Source organism: Prunus mume, linkage group LG1 (genome assembly GCF_029339155.1).
Source record: "Prunus mume cultivar Tortuosa linkage group LG1, ASM2933915v1, whole genome shotgun sequence".
Lineage (NCBI taxonomy): Eukaryota > Viridiplantae > Streptophyta > Magnoliopsida > Rosales > Rosaceae > Prunus > Prunus mume.
The window spans coordinates 2209599-2227454 of record NC_142698.1 but is presented as its reverse complement, the minus strand read 5'-3'; the positions used below and the strand labels follow the sequence as shown (position 1 = coordinate 2227454).

Here is a 17856-nt window from a genome sequence, read left to right as displayed (position 1 = left end):
GTGAAGAAATGTCTTGTTTTGATCATAAGAGAAGCCTATATGTCTTATATACTGATTAGATATCAAGTCCAATGTTGTTTCATTAATTTGTAGTTAATATGTTTAATTAATTAAGGACCCAAGTAATTTCCTTAAAATGAAATACATCAAATATATGTTTATGATTAAAAAAAAAACCATATAAAAAATGACATTAGATGTCAAATTATTGCATTTTGACTTTTGAGAAGAAAAAACTGTTAAGTGGGCCATGCTTGAAGCGGGCTTGGGTTCGTGCCGTGTTTGAAGTGGGCTCAGGCCATGGGCTGGCCTAGTCCATTGGACCTCATTTTTTTATCTCGCCCAGCCCAAGTTTTTGTGCTGTGCCAAGCACGGCCCATTAATATTCGTACTCGTGTCGTGCCATACCTCATTTAAACGGGTTGGGTTTGTGCCGTGGTGGGCCGGCCAGTCTCGTTTGACACCTCTATTGTTAATCGTACAATTGAATGATGTGCAACTTACCGTAACCACATAAATATGAGTTGTGGGGCCTTGTTCAATTGCACCTTTGCAAACTCGGAAATTCCAAAGTCACAAATTGAAATAAATTATACAAAAGCACACAAAAATCTTACATTTGGAAAGTAACACGCATTTTGATTTTCATGGGATTTAGAAGTTTTACCTTTTTATTAGAGTTATGATGAACATGACTTGTTCAAATAGTGGCCGATTTGAAGGTCGTGCTAATGACATTTTGAGATGAGTACATGTTTGTGACAAATGAAACAAAAACGTGTTCAGATCCTATGTCCATGTGTTATATGCCATAGCTCGAGTAACTAGACGAACAACAAGTGAAGATTGATCTAGCTCTGGGGTCTTCTTCTTCCGTCTTCCTATCTTGAAACTAATGATTTAGAGACAAGCTAACAATATGGGATAATATATGATATCTCATTAATGAAAAACCATTGAAATTTATACAAACAAAGACTCTAACCATTGGAGTCTAGGGACATGAAGACTCCAACAATTATGCAGCAACTAATAAACATGTGTGCAACCATTTCCACTAACTCATGGACCCACTTTGGAGAGAGCACGTGACATTCCTTCCCGCACCGAAAAAACCTTGTCCTCAAGGTTGACATATGGAAATTTGAGAGCTAGTAAGTAAATCTAGGGAAGAGTTCCATTTTTATTTTCCTCCACCTCTCTCCAAATCTCATGTTCACTTTCAATTTTGTTTGTTGGAGCTGGCACCCCTTTAAATACCACATCTTGTCCACCCACATTAAATGTGAAAATACATGTAGGATAACTAAAAATGTCTAGAGAGGGTGAATATGCCAATTTAAAATTATAATAAATAAATAAAAATAAACTTCAGTAGCAGGATTGATATGACTTATCAATCCTGTAAACGTGCAGAACATAAAATAAAGGAACACATAGAGAATTATTTTACATGGTAAAACCCCACCTTTGGGGAAAATCCACAGGACTCCTCAATCCAAAACAAATCCACCATAGAACGATGATTACAAGAAGTAATCACATACTTATCCTAAACACATTCTAGATAATGTTTACCGACTTCTTCGTAACTCAACTTCTGTCACATGATGATCTTTTGACACTCTTTATGTTGAACACAATACTAGTTACGATTGCTTCAAGCTCGACAGAGTTCTTCCAACTCTCCTTATGTTGATTTCGATACTGGTTCCGACTGATTCAAGCTCACTGGAGAAAAACGGCCACAACAGTCTTGTTGCGCTCAACCGTATGAGTCACCGAACATGCAATGAATGCAATATGAATGATAAAAGTGCTTGATAAATCACCAAATAAACATGAAACACTTGATGATTTATCTCAAATAAAAACTCAGCTTTCCAAAGTTTATGGACTGAAAATATGATTGTGAAAGCACTAGAAAACAAAGAAAACAAAGGTCTTATTTTATAGAATTTTTCCTTACGAGAAAGAAAACACATTGAAAACCAAATCTCCAATTTCTAAGGCTTGATAGAAAATCACGAAAGTATCTTTCATATTCTAAAGATTGGTCACATGTAGTCCAACCAATAGGAAAGGAGATATTTAATAAAGGAAGATTGTAATTAATCACAATATCAAATGAATCCGTATATGCCTAGTCATCTATTAAGGGTATCTTTACTCTTTGATATTGTGATATGATTGAAACATGATTTCCAAGCAACCAAAACAGGAGAGAAAATCAAAGGGATGTTAAAACAAGAAAGTTGGAGAATCAAATTGATTTGGGCCAAAATTGACTCAAAAGAAAACACTCCTAAATAAACTTCAATGCACTTTTAAAAACAGTAAATCAATAAAACATCATTGAATCATCCTTTAAAACAATCCCCTAATATACATGCATGATAATGACATCAGTAACCCTTGAATCAAATGTCTTTCACGTGTCAAGCTGCAAGTCTGCGTTTTGAGGGTTGCTAAGCTATATAATCTTGTAGTTTCTGAAAATTAGAGACAACAATTTTGCTTCAACCCTCTAGCTAAAAGACACTTCCAAACCTATACTAAGTTCTAGGAAATTCCAATACAATTTCTTACTAACAAAATGTCATTTACAATTTAGAGAAACCCTAAGCAATTGGCCCTAACGTGTGAAACCATTATGCTCCCAAAATAGCATCACAACCCTTTAAAGGATGAAGAATCAATAGTGATGGGAATTCCTTGGATTAGCATACACCACCTTGCAAAGCCCAACTCTAGTAAGCGTTCATCGTTGGCAACTAACACCTCAAACTTTCCATAGTTAGTGGGATTAACACCAACTTTCTGTGCACCTTTATTACTCAAAAAATTGTGGGTGCTTCCAGAATCCACTTAGAATGTCATTTGATGCTTACCCAATTTTTTGTGCACTCGCATTGTTTTTGGAGTTCGACCACCATAAATAGCATGGAGAGATACTTCAAGAAATACTTCTTCACCCAATTCCACTTCATGAGTATTTGCATCCTTGGTGTCATTTTCTTCATCTGGCCAGCACAATCAATGAGAAATAATTTTTTGCACCGATGACCAAGACTAAACTTTGCATCACAATTGTAGCAAATCCCTTTATCTCGTTGTTCCTTTAGTTTGACTGCAAACAGCTGCTTAATTGGCATGAAATTTTGTCAATTATCTGACTTTGTAACACCATTCGTAGAAGCCTGTTTCACGTCCGAAGTTAAGTATTGCCTATTTGTTTGATTGCGGGACTCATATATCGAGCCAATCTGATGGCATCAGAGAGTGTTTGCTGTTTCACACTTGCACATTAGTTTTGATAGTCTCCTTCAAACCACTCACAAAGCAGCCAACTTGTTGATCTTGAGTTAGTCTTCCTACTTTAATCAATAATTTATCAAACTCAGTTTGATAGTTTTGTACCGGACGTCTTTGTTGTAACTTTGTTAGATCACCAAAAAAGTCTTGAAATTGAGTTGGACCATACCTATCATTAAGGCCTTACTTGAATGTTTCCCATGTGGTGATGGTAGTTTCCTCCTTTGTCAATTGAAACTAAAGTTGAGCATCCTCTTCTAAATTGAATAAGGCTAACGACACTCTCTTCCCTTTTGGAGTTTGATGAATTTCAAAAAATTGTTTGGCTCTACAAATCCAACTTGTGGGGTCTTCTAATCCATTAAAATGAGGAAAGTCCAACTTTACTAGTTTATGAAGGTAAGAGCTACCAGAGTTTTGAGTGGCTCCCTCATTCCCATTGAATCAACCTTCGCCATTTTAGGTGGCGTTACCAGAGCTTTCATTACATTAAGAGATTTGATCAAGGCGTGTATTCAGGATCGAGAATATTTCATGCACCTCCTTAATTATTTTATCTTGAACGGTCACAAGGGAGTTCACTTTAACCTCTAAACGTCCTAGGCATTGCTCCCTATGGGAAGCTCTGATACCAGATTGTTACGTGTCATAGCTCGAGTAACTGAACGCAAAACCAATGAAGATTGATCTAGCATTGGAGTCTTCTTCCGTCTTCCTATCTTGAAACTAATGACTTATAGACAAACAAAGAAGTGGAAGAGTAATGATATGGTCTGCTTTGAGGGAACCCAATAACCTCCAAGTTAGACAAGCTAACAATATGGGATAATATCTAATATCTCATTAATGAAAAGCCACTAAAATTTATACAAACAAATACTCTAACTGAAAGCATAGAAAGAAGGAAACTTTCCCACGACGCCAGCACTATGGAAGTGGATTAACTTGACTCCTACAACTACTTAACAGCTAAAGTCTAAGGACATGAAATGCAGTAACTAATAAACGTGTATGTAACCACTTCCACTAACTCATGGACCCACTTTGGAAAGAGCACGTGACACCATATTTTCGTCTGTCCCTCCATGATCATGTCTTAATTTTTTGACACATGGTATCCCACTTAACCCTACTTTAACATAGTTATTCCTACTCTAACTCTGTTATCTCTAAATAAAAATAAAATAACTAAATATGTCAAATTCTTATCAGTGCAAGCATACATCTTCTTTGATAGAAGCAAATGAACCGTCTTTTTTCTGGGAGTAGATGCCTCCAATCCAACTTTCTATTAAATAAAAATCCATCAACAAACAATTCTGAGGGAGACTCTCTTGCTGCAGCAGCCAACCTGAGGATGGAACATGAGGTTTGAGTTGGCTAGATCAGCGAACAAAGCAGCAGACTCGCTTGTGGTAGTAGTCGACGCAAGGATGGAACTAGAGGTTTGGGTTCATCGCCCTCCATCTTTGTTGACCCATGTGCTTAACAAGGATGGACTTCCATGTCCACCACTCTTGACGTAATTGTTAGTTGGTTTGGAGCTTGATGTTGGAAAGTTGGTGTTGTGTTTCTAATTATGTTTATCTCTAAACCAATTTGGGTGCTCTTTTCCTATGATTGGTTTGAGTATGACACTTTTATTTTCCAATTGTTATCTTGCCTTTTCGCTATGGATTTAGGCTTTTTCATCTGATGTATCTTTACTCTTGGCTTCCTGCCTTTAATGAAATCACATCTATTATCGAAAGTGTATGACGGTTGAAGTGTACAAAAGATGTTCGAGAAATGTCAAGCTAGTTTTCAATTCACAAGAAGCAATATAGTATCACAAACCTTTTTGGCTCATTTAACACCAAAATTTCAAAACTAGGGATGGCAATTTTCCCTTCGGGTAAGGGTCTTCAGGGGGATTTGAACCTAATGGATTGGGTATGAAGGATAAAAAATGGGTATAGGGACGAATACGGGAAATTTTTCAGTTATGGTGTTCAGGGAGGGGCGGGGATGGTATATTAATCCTCAACCCGAACCCACCTCATTTAGAATATTATATTTTATATAAAAATGTTATTAAAGTGATTGTGCCGACCAAGTTTTATATTTCTTAGTATTATATTATATATTAATTTAATTTATATGAATATTAAGCCACACTACTTATATTAACCTCCAGCCAATATGGAAACATTCTTATATTGTCTTATAAATTATAAGTATACATTTTTATTGGTTTTTCCTTCCATAATGGTGCGAGTTGGGGAACAGTACATTTTTATTGGTTTTTCCTTCCATAATGGTGCAGGTTGGGGAACCCGTTCCCCAACAAAGGCGGGGATGGAGAATCTCCTATATGAATATTATGGGTATAAAAGCGATGATAGAAGAAAAATGCTTAGCTGGGATGGGAATGGGAATGAGAATGGGAATGGCATACCACCACCGAATCAACTCATTGCCATCCCGATTCAAAACTAATCCAATACCATATCAACCAACACACACTCTCATGTACTTTCCAGTACCATATCACCCACACAATTTCATATAATTTTTTAGATTTTGTTGTCCTTGTTGCCAGTTGAATATGCAAGCGACATAACTCTTTAAATGCCTTCCTACTTCTGCATTTGGGTCACTTTCACTTGTAATATTGCAAATAACTTTTGCAATCCTAACCTTGACATTTTTTGTCTATCTCTTTAGGATGTATTGAGTCGAAATCCTTTGGATTTTTTTTGTAGAGAGAACCTTTGAAGCATGAGTACACAAGATTCTTGCAAACTCAAACTTCTTACAACTATAGAAAAAAAAAAATTTGAATCATCAATAGAATTGTATGTGACTCTGTGATGGAAATGCTTCCCACAAGCCATGAATCCATATTCGCTCACTATTCCAATCTCACCAAAGAAGTTCAAGGCACAATCATAAGCTTTACAAAATTTATTTTGAACCAAAATGAACACTTTTGGGGTTGTAAACACATGAGAACTTTAACTTGCTTTAAAGTCAGTCTTTAGCTCTTCATAACGACAATCCTCAACCAATCTTTGGAAATATTAAAAAAAAATGCAGTTCATAACTGACATACCTCTTTAGAGAACAATTCATGTGTAGTGATAATATATGCACAAAATGTTTCTCACCCATAAACTAATGCCCATTTATTCCTTATACAAAATAATCGACTTAATGAGTCATTGCTTTGGAGATTATATTTGTCAAGCATGTTCTTCCATGCATTCAGACAACCCTCTTCTTCATCCTCATAATCATAAACGCAGATGCTGAAGTCTTTGGCAACTTAATTTCTCGTGTTCTTCCATGCTTGGCTGCGTTTTGATAAATATGCCATATGCATATATGATGACATGATTCTGGCCATTTAATGTAGCTATTGCAATATCTTGGTATGTAAGAATGGTATTTGGTTTCTTTCGGGACATAGCTTTGACAAAAGTGTCAAACAACCATGTGGAAGTGGACATTGTCTCATCATATAACAATGCAGCACCAAATATAGCCATTTGCTTATGATTATTGACACTAAAAAACATAGCAAGGTCATCCCTCTTTGTTTTTCCTATAGGTAGTATTAAAACATTCCACATCATCAAGATTGCCAAATAATGGCCCATGTGTACAAAATTAAAAAAACGCATCTGCTACATCATTAAAATTAACAAACTTTTGGATGGAGTTAACGATGGGGGGCAGATTGGGTGACCAAACCTCGGTCAAGGGATGAAAGTGGGCCATTTTGAGTTTTGGGGAGCAAAGTATGATTTGACCAAAGTTTCAGGGGCCATTGGTGTAATTAAGCCAATTTTTTATTTGTTTAAACTTTAAAGTTCTCACACTCAAGATTGCTACATAAAGGAGAAAACCAGGAGGAGCATTTACACAAGTCAGAACTTTTTCTTTGTCTTTTATTTTTTGTACTTCATTTTTTACTCTTTTCTTATTACTTATTATGATTTAATTTCACATATTTGCTATATGAGATGTTTGATTTTGTTGTTAGTATGTTTAATTAAAGGTCCTTCTATATATTATTTATAGGTTATCTTTTATTATGTCGGATCACAATTGAAACCCCAGAAGACCAAAGAATTTGTTGTCTTTTTTTAAGAAAAAGAATGATGGTCATTGTCTAGTTTAATGCCTTCCAGTGCTTCTGTATCTACTCCAATTTGTGATGAGCAAAATCTTCTTGAGTCTCCCATTATCAAGCCTCCCATTGTTGAGCCTCAAGTTGAAAGAGTTAATTCTCAAAGAGTCGATGATGATCAAGATTTTAATATCAATTATATTGAGCGTGATCAAGGATTATGTCATCTAATATGCAAGTATCCAGTGAATGAACAAGATAATGTGCGAAGAGCCTATCCTTTTAGGACCATGTCGACCGGAGTTAGAAGATTATCCAAGCCACTTAGAAGGGTGTGCCTTACGTCTATTTAATAAAAAGTTGTTCAGCCAATTCACTTGGCTTGAGTATTCAGTTGCTAAGAATACGTCATTTTGTTTTCCTTGCTTCTTTTTTTATATGAATCAGTCACATCGAACATTTATTGTTCATGGTTTTCAAAGTTGGAAGAGAATTGGCGGGAATAAATGTTCATTTCAACATCATGTCGGCAAGCTAAATTCACTACATCATCTTGCAATGCAAAAGTGGAGTACCTTAAAAAACCCATCTCTTCATATTGAAAAAGTGGTAGACAAGCAATTACAGCAACAAGTGATGGACAATCTGTTGTGACTTACAACCACAATAAAGGGCATTCGATATCTAGCAAACAAGCGTTGGCTTTTTGAGGCCATGATGAATCTGTTGACTCATCTAGCTGAGATAATTTCATTGAAATGAATAAAGTCTTTTGCAAGAATGGGTATAGAAGTTGAGAAAGTTGTCATATATAAGGCTTCTCAAAATTCTCAGTATATTGCCCATGACATACAAAAACAAATCTTGCATATTTTTGCTAGCAAAGTGAGGAAACAATTTGTAGGGAGCTTGGAAAAAGGAAATTTCGTATTCTTGTTGATGAATCACTTGATTAATCTGGTAAGAAACAAATGGCTATTGTTCTCAGATTTGTTGACTATGATGGATTTATTCGTGAGTGCTTTTTCGATATTAAGAGTGTTGTAGACACTAATGCCTTGACTCTTAAAAAAGAGATATGCAAAGTGCTTGATAATAATGACATTCTAGTGGGAAACATGTGTGGTCAAGGGTATGATGGTGCAAGCAAAATGCGTGGTTCATAGAATGGATTACAAGCATTTTTTCTTCAAGATTGTCTATATGCATATTATGTGCATTGCTTTGCTCATCGCTTGCAATTGGTATTAAATGGTGCAGCTAAATATGTGAAAATTGTATGGAGTTTTTTTTTTTTTAATGTTGAATAACATTGTGAATTTTGTTAGTGCTTCTCCTAAGCGCTGTAACGAGTTAAACTTAATTTGAAAAACATAACTCAAAAAGTTGTTGGATTTTGGGGACCTTGAGACAAGTAGAGGACTTAATCAAGCTTGTAATTTGAAACGAGCTAGAGCCACTTGTTGAGGTTCTCATTTTGCCTCTATTACAAGTTTGATGAGTTTATTTAAAGATACTTTAGTACTTCTTCAGGAAATCACTGATCATGTGCCTAACTAACAATTTTGTGATGATGTAAATCGTAATCATATTGCTATGATGTCTTTTGAGTTTGTGTTTTCATTGGTTTTGATGGATAAGTTTATGAGATTGACCAATTTTATTTGTTAAGCATTTCATACTAAAACTCAAGACATTGTAAATGCCTTAAATTTTGTTGAAAACATAAAAATGCAACTTCAAAATATGAGGGTACGTGGTTGGGATGATTTATTGAGGAATGTGGTATCATTTTGTGAACTACATGGCATTGATGTTCCTAATATGGGTGTTGAACCAAAAAAAAATTCAAAAATTGAAATGTGGAATTGGATAAGTCCCACAATTTTGATACCCGTTATTTGCCATGTCTAGCAAGCAGCAAATTGAGGGTAGAGATAAGGCTTAACAGCCATCTACAAGAAAGGGGTTTTGGAAAAAGGTGGGGGTCTAAACCAATGAAAACTCTTAAGAGAGATTAGTGGCTCCTATTTTTGGGGGAGCTGATTATTCAGTTTTAGTTAAACATCCTACACTAAGAAGGTCTCTGACTTATAAAAAGGGCATCAGTAAAGAAATGGAGGAGGGAGGAAAAGAGAAAGAGAAGGAAACGACAGAAGAAGAAAACTGTTGCAGGAGAAAAATTGCAAGAGCACAGGCACAAGAGAATACTTTTCACAAGTATATCGATTCTTTCAATTAATTCTTGTTGGGTGGCAACCCTTAAGTCATTTGGTTGGATGATAAATCCATATAGGGTGGCAACCCTCAAATAAAATTCTTGGATGGTAAATCCATAATGGGTGGCAACCCTTAAATCATGAACAATAAATCCATGAGAGGATTCCTGTTCAACAAAGCTCTGCCGAGCAAAAGGAAATCCTTTGAAATAGAAATGGTGTTTTGAGGGTTAATTCCAAAATATACAAAAAGAGAGAGCGTGAATTATCTCTTGGACTCTCTAACCACTCCTCTCCATCTCTGCTTGAGAAAGCCTTTATTTTTCTCTCTAAGCAAACTACATCAAAAAAAATGAAAAGGATGTTAGTCATGAAGAAAAGAATAGGCAGGAAAAAAATGGAGATCTGCAACAAAAAAAGGAAGGCCATGTTTTTTCTGTCACAGCCTTTCTCCCTTTCTCTCTTGGATGATTCGCTTGTTGGGCATATAGACAAAACAAACAAAAAAATAAAGAGAGAGAAAAGTGGTTGTACGCCACTTGTGTCTCTGGAAAAAAATAGATGAAGCAGCCATGTTTTTCTTTTACTGGAGGAAAGCTTGGTGCATGCAATGGACAAAAAAAAAGGTTGAAGATAGCACGTTGGTTCTCTCTTGTATGGGCTTGGTGTGGCAGGTTTAATGTTGTAGATAACACCAACGAAAAAAAAGAAAAAGAAACAGCAACCAAGAAGAAAGAGAAGAAGAAAAGTCAACAAGCAAAAAAAAAAAAAGGGAAGTGGTTGTATGCCACTTTGTTTAATTTGCATATGGATGAAGTCTGGAGGGTAGGCTAACATGAGGAAAAGGTGTCAGTTTAGAAGAAGGGGTAAACTGTGACCAACAAAGAAAAGTCATACCTTGCGGAAGTTTTCTTCTCTAAAAAAATCTGACAGTGAAGCAGTAAAGATTTTATGGCATGAAGGTTGAGCCAAAGTCAGTCTAGCGCTCTAAATAGAGCAGAAGTCTTGGTAGTAGCGTAACTCTTCTCCAAGTCAAAAATTACAAGTCCTTCACAATCTCTATCTCTGAAGTCCTAGTTCAATCATGATTGGTTTTTGATAAACTAGATGAGCACAGACCAATAGATAAAAAAAAAATTGTTAAAGGGCTCATAGTCAGATTATTGAGTCCTTGAATTCTTAAAAGCCCAATATATTTAATAGGAGGCTAAATAATTGCCCATTAAATTTACAGAGGCCCAAATTTCCTATCATATGGTTAATGGATTAATTTAAAAATCCTCATAACCATATTTGGGCCCAAGTGCAAATGTCAACTTTAGAAAATTAATGGGTTAATCAAAATTGCTCATTATTTTTCTTGGACATTGACAAAAAGAAGAATGGTACAAAACTATCCAATTGTTCCCATAGGTCATCTACCCATGAAAATTCCAATGAGATTAAATTTGAATATCAAAACACAAACTCTCAATTAGTGGGCCACACTTGCCCATTAATATCCAATGTTTCCTGTAGGTTTTCTACCTATGAAAATCTCCAAATTGTTTCAAATGACACAAAATTCTAAATTATTGGGCCACACTTACCCATTAATTTCTAAATCTTGGAACTACGTCAGTTTGATCCCATCAAGAGTACGTAGGCAGTCTAGCATCCCAATAGACGCAACCGCAACCAAATTCTCGCCAATCAAATCTCCATACAAATCATTTTGGAACTACGTCGGTTTGATCCATCAAGGATACGTAGGCAGTCTAGCATCCCAATAGACATAACCGCAACTAAATTCTCTCCAATCAAATCTCCACACAAATCATTTCCGAACTACGTCAGTTTGATCGGCAATCTAGAGATTCAATCTAGATGTAACCATCCCAAACACAACTCCATATCGAATCCCTGGTTTATTCAGTTAAATTCACTCCAACACTACTCACTCATATCCATTCAAATTCCTCCTTTTGGATGAATCATTTATTCATTGCGAATCTTTGAACTATAAGTGGCTTGATTCCTATAAGAGATATGTAGGCATCCTGAGGTTGGACTTGGGAGCATCTGCAAAATCAAATACACACATTCTGTTTCTTTATGATGGAATCAGAATGTGTTCCCTTGAAGCACATATGTAAACTTGCTGAGAAATTCTATCATGTTGATTTCCTTCCAAATGAGTTGAAATCTTTAGAAATAAAGTTGAGGTATTTTCAAAATGATATAGATCGTTTTCCTTGCTTTAAGGAAACAACCACTCTTTCTTAGTTATGTCAACAATTGGTGGAAACAACTTTGGCTGAAAACTATTGTTTGATTGATAGGTTGATTCGGTTGGTGTTGACTCTTCCTGTTTCTACAACAACAATAGAACGAGCTTTTTCATATATGAGAATTATCAAGAATCAACTTCAAAATACTATAGTTGATGAATTATCAAGAATTAACTTCGATAATGCATCGATAATTGAGGAATTTTAGATTTCTAAGCCTCGTATGGTAAACTTTTAGATTTAACTAGTATTGTTTTGTTTTGAGGGTAAGGCTCATTATGTTCCCCCTCATTAGGTGTATTTTTTTTGTTTATTAATGAAATTCACTCATACCGTCGAGTCTGTAATGTAAGTTTCGTCTGGTCGACTTTTGAATCCTAGATCCGCCACTGTTCGACATGATTGTATTCCCAATTCGACATAAAGCAAAAGATGATGTATCAAATTTAGTGAGTATGCAAGGATTTGATAGTGACGTATTCAAAAAGGAAAAATTGGAAAAGACTTACAAAAGATACAGCAAAGTCTGTTTCATTGTTCAATGTTCAAAGAATATCGTTTCATGGAGACTCCACGTTTTTCTTTTTAGTCAAAGATGTTGTATGTTTCTGGAAATACGAAAAGACGATGCACTTATAAGAATTTGACATATTTTATTATTTTATTTTTGTGAAGAGATAATAGAATTAGAATAGGAATAACTCTGTTAAAGTAGAGTTAAGTGGGATGCTAGGTGTAAAAATAATAATAAAATAACATATTTATATTATCATTAAAAAAACAGGAAATAACTCCTCTCTCTCGTGCTTCCCGACCCATCCCCACCACCATCATCTCATCGTCTCCAACCCACCCACCCCCCACCAAGATAACTCTCTCACCTTCATAACTAGAACATATTGATTTATGGGTTGCTACTTTATGTTTTTAGTGTAGCAATCTTTAACCCAACAACAAGTCGAATTTGAGCCATTAATGTTAATTCAACCCATCAATATTCAAGACCCAAATGCAATCTCAACAACTTAATCTATAAGACCCAAATATGATAGGAACCCCATAAATGTGAAAATGGAATTGGACCCTACCTTTCCATATTCCATACCTCCAGACTGAGCGAATAGAAATCTTGTAAAATCAAAATGCCACAAAATCCTTTGAGTTTTGCAAGTATGCACTTAACCCAGATTTGGGTTGGAAGTCCAGAGGGAGAGCAGAAGAGCAATAAGTAATCTAGAGTGCCCTTCGAAGGAGGAGCTGAGGAGGTTGTCGTCGAAGGAGAATTTGACGCCATAGATGATGCGGATGGTTTCACAAAGAGAGAGAGAGAGAGAGAGAGAGAGAGAGAGAGAGAGAGAGATAGATAAAGGGGCAGGGTCAAAAGTCGTTTGACAAAAAAAAATGTTGGTTTTATAAGGCATTGCAAACATGTTTAAGTTGAAATTAGTTTCACATTGGAAAACTAGAGTTCCTTGGAAGTCTTTAAAATACTTACTCTTGGATATCGAATAGTTTAGATTGGGCCATGCAAATGGCCCAATTGAGTGGTTGTGGGTCTGGCCTTTGGGTCAATGGTTAATTAATATATATAAATAATATATATATATATAATCAAAAAATGGGCCTTGGGCTCTTGGGCACTGTGATTTAAATTAAACCCAATTAGTAATTAATTCTCAGTTAATTAATTAACTAATTATTGAAATTCAAATATCAGATAATTTTTTGTCTGATTGGGTTTGTCGTTATCTGATACTTGTTGGAACAGGTATCAGCCACTCTATATAAACATGAGACCTGGTTCTATTTTAAAACATCAAATTCATAGAGAACATTCATATAGGCCTCATCATTTGGCCCGCGGGCTCATGGGCCGATGGGGGCCGCCCGGCCCATCGAGAAATAGCCCGGCCCGACCCGATATGGGCTTTTGGATGGCCCGGCCCGTATTAGGTCGGGCTAGCCGTGGGTTTAGGTGTCTGAAGCCCAGCCCGGCCTGATTAAGCCCAAGAGAGCCCAGCCCGGCCCGTTAGGCTCGTATATATTGCCGTTATATAATATAGCCGTTAGGGGCTGTGCTTGTTTCTGGAAAAAAAAAAAAAAAGGGAAAAGGCCCAATAGCCGTTTAGGTCAGACAGCCCAATACAATACCTCTATATAAAAAGGCAATTATCAGATCAGTCTCCAAATTCTAAACCTAGCGCCACACCCACACTCTTGCTTGCATCTCTCTCTTCCTCTTCGGCTCTGTCTTCCTCTTCATTTCTCATTGGATTTCTCGATTCTCAACCTCTTCATTTCTCTTCGGCTCTCTCTCTTCTCATTCAATCTTGTAGATCCAAGTCTGAGAGAAACTAATATTGCAGATCGAAAACAACGATCCAAGTCCAATAATTCAAGTATCCATCTGAATTTCTTCTTTCAGCTAAGATCTCTCTCTTTGATCTTATTTGAGTGCAAGAGAAACTAAGATTATGAGAAGTTCATCTCTATCCTTTTGCTAAAATCTCTTTGCTGTATAGAAGTTCATCTATTTCTTTTATTGTTATTGTTTTTATGTTTAGCTCTTAGTTTGTGATGATTTGCTTTGGCTTTATGACTTTTTATGCTCAATTTGGTTTTGTTGATTGCGTCTGGAAATTCTACTTGTGTGTGTAAATTGAAGTCTCTGTTATGGTTGTTATTTAAAATCTACTGGTGAATCTTCCTTTTCCAGATTTGTATAGATATAAACTATATTTATATATTTGATTTCTATCACAGACAGCCCAAGATCTTCTCCTATGTAGTTTAAGGCCTGAAACCCAATAGCAATAGGTCCTCCCAAAAAACCATCTCAGAACACTAAAACGTAAAGTAGCTTTGATGGATCACAATCTCAGTCAAGTTCCTGAAGGTCAAAAAAGAAAAAAATCTGAGACCCCAAATACGTGGCAAATTCAGAGTGGCCATGGAACGAGCCCCATTTTGGCCAGCCCCTACAATTCTCCACAAACATAGAGAGAGAGAAAAAAAGTGAACTTGTGACAGAGACACCTGTGGTCATATTAAGCCTCCAAAATGGACACTACACTACCGAACTTACTAATCTATTGGTGTATTATCTGTTAAATTTATGTATCACTTGCGGATATCCTATATTTATATATCTTTTCTTTATAGAGCATTTCAATTTCCCATCTCTGTTAAATTTATGTATTATCTATTTTCTTATGAAATCAAATTTATGTATTATTTGTTTTCGTCTACATTTAGCTTGTCTGAGATAACTATTGTTGAAATATTTGTTTTCATTTTTATTGCAGGAGTTTGTGTCTTGCTTTTTTGAGGATTGCAAGGCATTTTTTCATTTTCTATGGTTGTTGGTGGAAAAAGGTAAGGAATGTCAATTGTTTTAGTTTGTTAATATATCTTTCTGTTTTTGTGCTGAACTTTGATTATTAATGAGTTCTTGGTTTATTTTGCAGGAGTTAGTGCTGCAAAAGTAAAGCTTGTGCTCTGCTGGAAAATCAAGTAACATCTTCCATTTTGTCTTTAGTTTCATAATATCATCAAAATGGATTCTTCTAGTGCGTCACCTTTGACTGAAACTGAAAGTACAAATGATTTCAATCCCCCTTCAGAGTCACCTAGTGCACCTAGATTAACAAGTAAAGTTTGGTCTTTTTTTGAAAAGGTTAACAAAATTGAAAATGGTAAACTAGTAATTAAGGCTAAGTGTGTTATTTGTAATACTTTGTTGGTTGGTAATTCTAGTAGTGGTACTAGTCATTTATCTCGTCATTTAAAAAGGCATGAAGATGCACAAGCTAGGGTAAATCCAGGTCAAATGTTATTAAATGTTGATCCTGCTGGAAATTTGACTAATTTTGTTTATGATCATGATATTGCTCGAAAAGAACTTGTGGATTTTATTATTAGAGCTGAGCTGCCATTTAAATTTGTTGAAAGTCATGATTTTAAAGGCTTGATTCAGCGTACATTTTGTCCTCAATATAAAGGTAAATGAAAGGATGTAATTTTAAAGGCTTGATTCAGCGTGCATAGGTATGTTCAAAAGGTAAATGAATCACGTTTCTGTAATTTACATGTATCTAGTGAAGAAGATTGGACAATAGCACAACTTGTTAGTGGGTTTTTACAAATTTTTTATTCTTCAACTAAGATATTTTCTAGTGTGTATTATCCTACTTCAAGTCATGCTATTAATTGTTTAATAGATATTCATGGATCATTTGCTGCATATTCTGAATTTTCTGTTCTTAAGGATGCTTTGACTGAAATGCAAACAAAATTTGATAAATATTGGAAAGAGTTTCCTATGGTTTTTTGCTTAGCTACTATTATGGACCCTAGGTTTAAATTATTTGCAATTGCTGAATGGTTGAACATGATAGGTATTGATCAATTAACCATTGACTCAAAAATTTTAGCTTTAAAGACTTTATTATTTCAGTTATTTGATATCTACAAGAAGAATGTAATTCCTGATGTGGTTCAAAATGTGCAAAATGTTGCAACTTCTACTACTTTGAGTCAAACTTCTGGTCCTATATCTGTCCCTATAATGAGAAATTTTTTAATTGAAGGCTTGAAAAGAAAAAGGCTATCTTCTTCTTCTTCTTCCACCAACACTTCTGAATTACAATTTTATATTGATTTACCAACAATAGAAGTAGTTGATGATAATCAATTTAGTCTTTTGGATTGGTGGAAAAACAATAAATTAACATACCCTATTGTTTCCCTCATGGCTAGAGATTTGCTAACTGTTCCAGCTTCTACTGTAGCATCAGAATCATGTTTTAGTGCAGGTTGTAGAGTTGTATCAGAGAAAAGGGCCAGTTTGAGTCCGAGTACAATAGAAGCTTTAATTTGCTTGAAAGATTGGGCCTTGGCAAATTCAAGAAAGTAAGATGCAGCAGTAGATGAGCAACAAGCTAAAGAATTAATAAACATAAGAGCATCAAGACCAAATTGGATGGCAGATAGTGAAGTTGAGATTGTTGGTGAATCTGAAAATGAGACCATTCAAAGTTGAAATGTTATGTAATAGGATTATATTTTATTTTGCAAGGATGGGATGTTTGTTGTAGTAATGGACTTTCGGACTTTATTATGCTTTTAAGTGTTTGCCTTGCAATGAAGTTTTTGATTAGATTGTGAGTGAATCTAATTTGATTGTGATTAGATTGTGATTTTGTAAGACCTTTTTGTTTGGAAGGATATAAGATTTGTAAGACATTTTGTAAGATTCATACTTTAGCAAGAATGAAATGAATTTTATATATTTGACTTTTTAAATAGTAAGCCCATTTCGGCCCGGCCCAATTAGGCTTGCTCGGCCCAGCCCGATAAGGCCCATTAAGGCCCGGCCTATGATTCAGGCCTGGGCTTTGAATTATTGAAAAAAGCTCAGCCCAGCCTAGCCCGCTAGTATTCTTTTATGTGTTTGAACCTGGCCCGGCCCGGCCCAAGCCCAGCCCATTGACGAGGCCTACATTCATATCATCATTCATGTATAGCCTGAGAGATAAACAACACACAGATTTCTCCAGAAATCAAAGCCCTAATGCTAGGACTTTGATTTAGATAGTTGTATCATAATGGAGCAAACACCTGCAAAACTACAAGCACTGAGTAAGGGGGAAATTATGTTTCAAGTACATTGCAATTCTGCAAGCTTCTATCTGCAAGAGCCGTTTGTTTTTATTTTATTACTGCCATGTTTAATTTCGTTATTTTATTTGTTGTTTAATTTAATTATTAAATGTAATACTGATTGTTGGTCTTTCAACAATCTTGAAACAGAATATGGATCAACAATTAGTGTCAGTTAATGGCGTCAATGGGGCTAAAAATCCTTATTATGAAAAGCCAAAGAAGTTCAAAAAGTGGACTCCAAACGATGGCATCAAAAGATGTTGTTTTATTTAAC

General features: G+C 35.6%; 1 long non-coding RNA gene across 2 annotated transcripts; it reads left to right on the top strand.

Moving 5' to 3' along the window:
- The first annotated feature begins 14126 nt into the window (after positions 1-14126).
- LOC148920675 (uncharacterized) lies at positions 14127-17171 on the top strand. Of its 2 annotated transcripts, XR_016123217.1 has the most exons (3): positions 14127-14317; positions 15224-15293; positions 15386-17171. It is a non-coding gene; the product is annotated as an uncharacterized LOC148920675 (long non-coding RNA). The 2 variants fall into 2 exon arrangements; XR_016123216.1 differs by having other exon boundaries at positions 14127-15293.
- Positions 17172-17856: the final 685 nt, after the last annotated feature.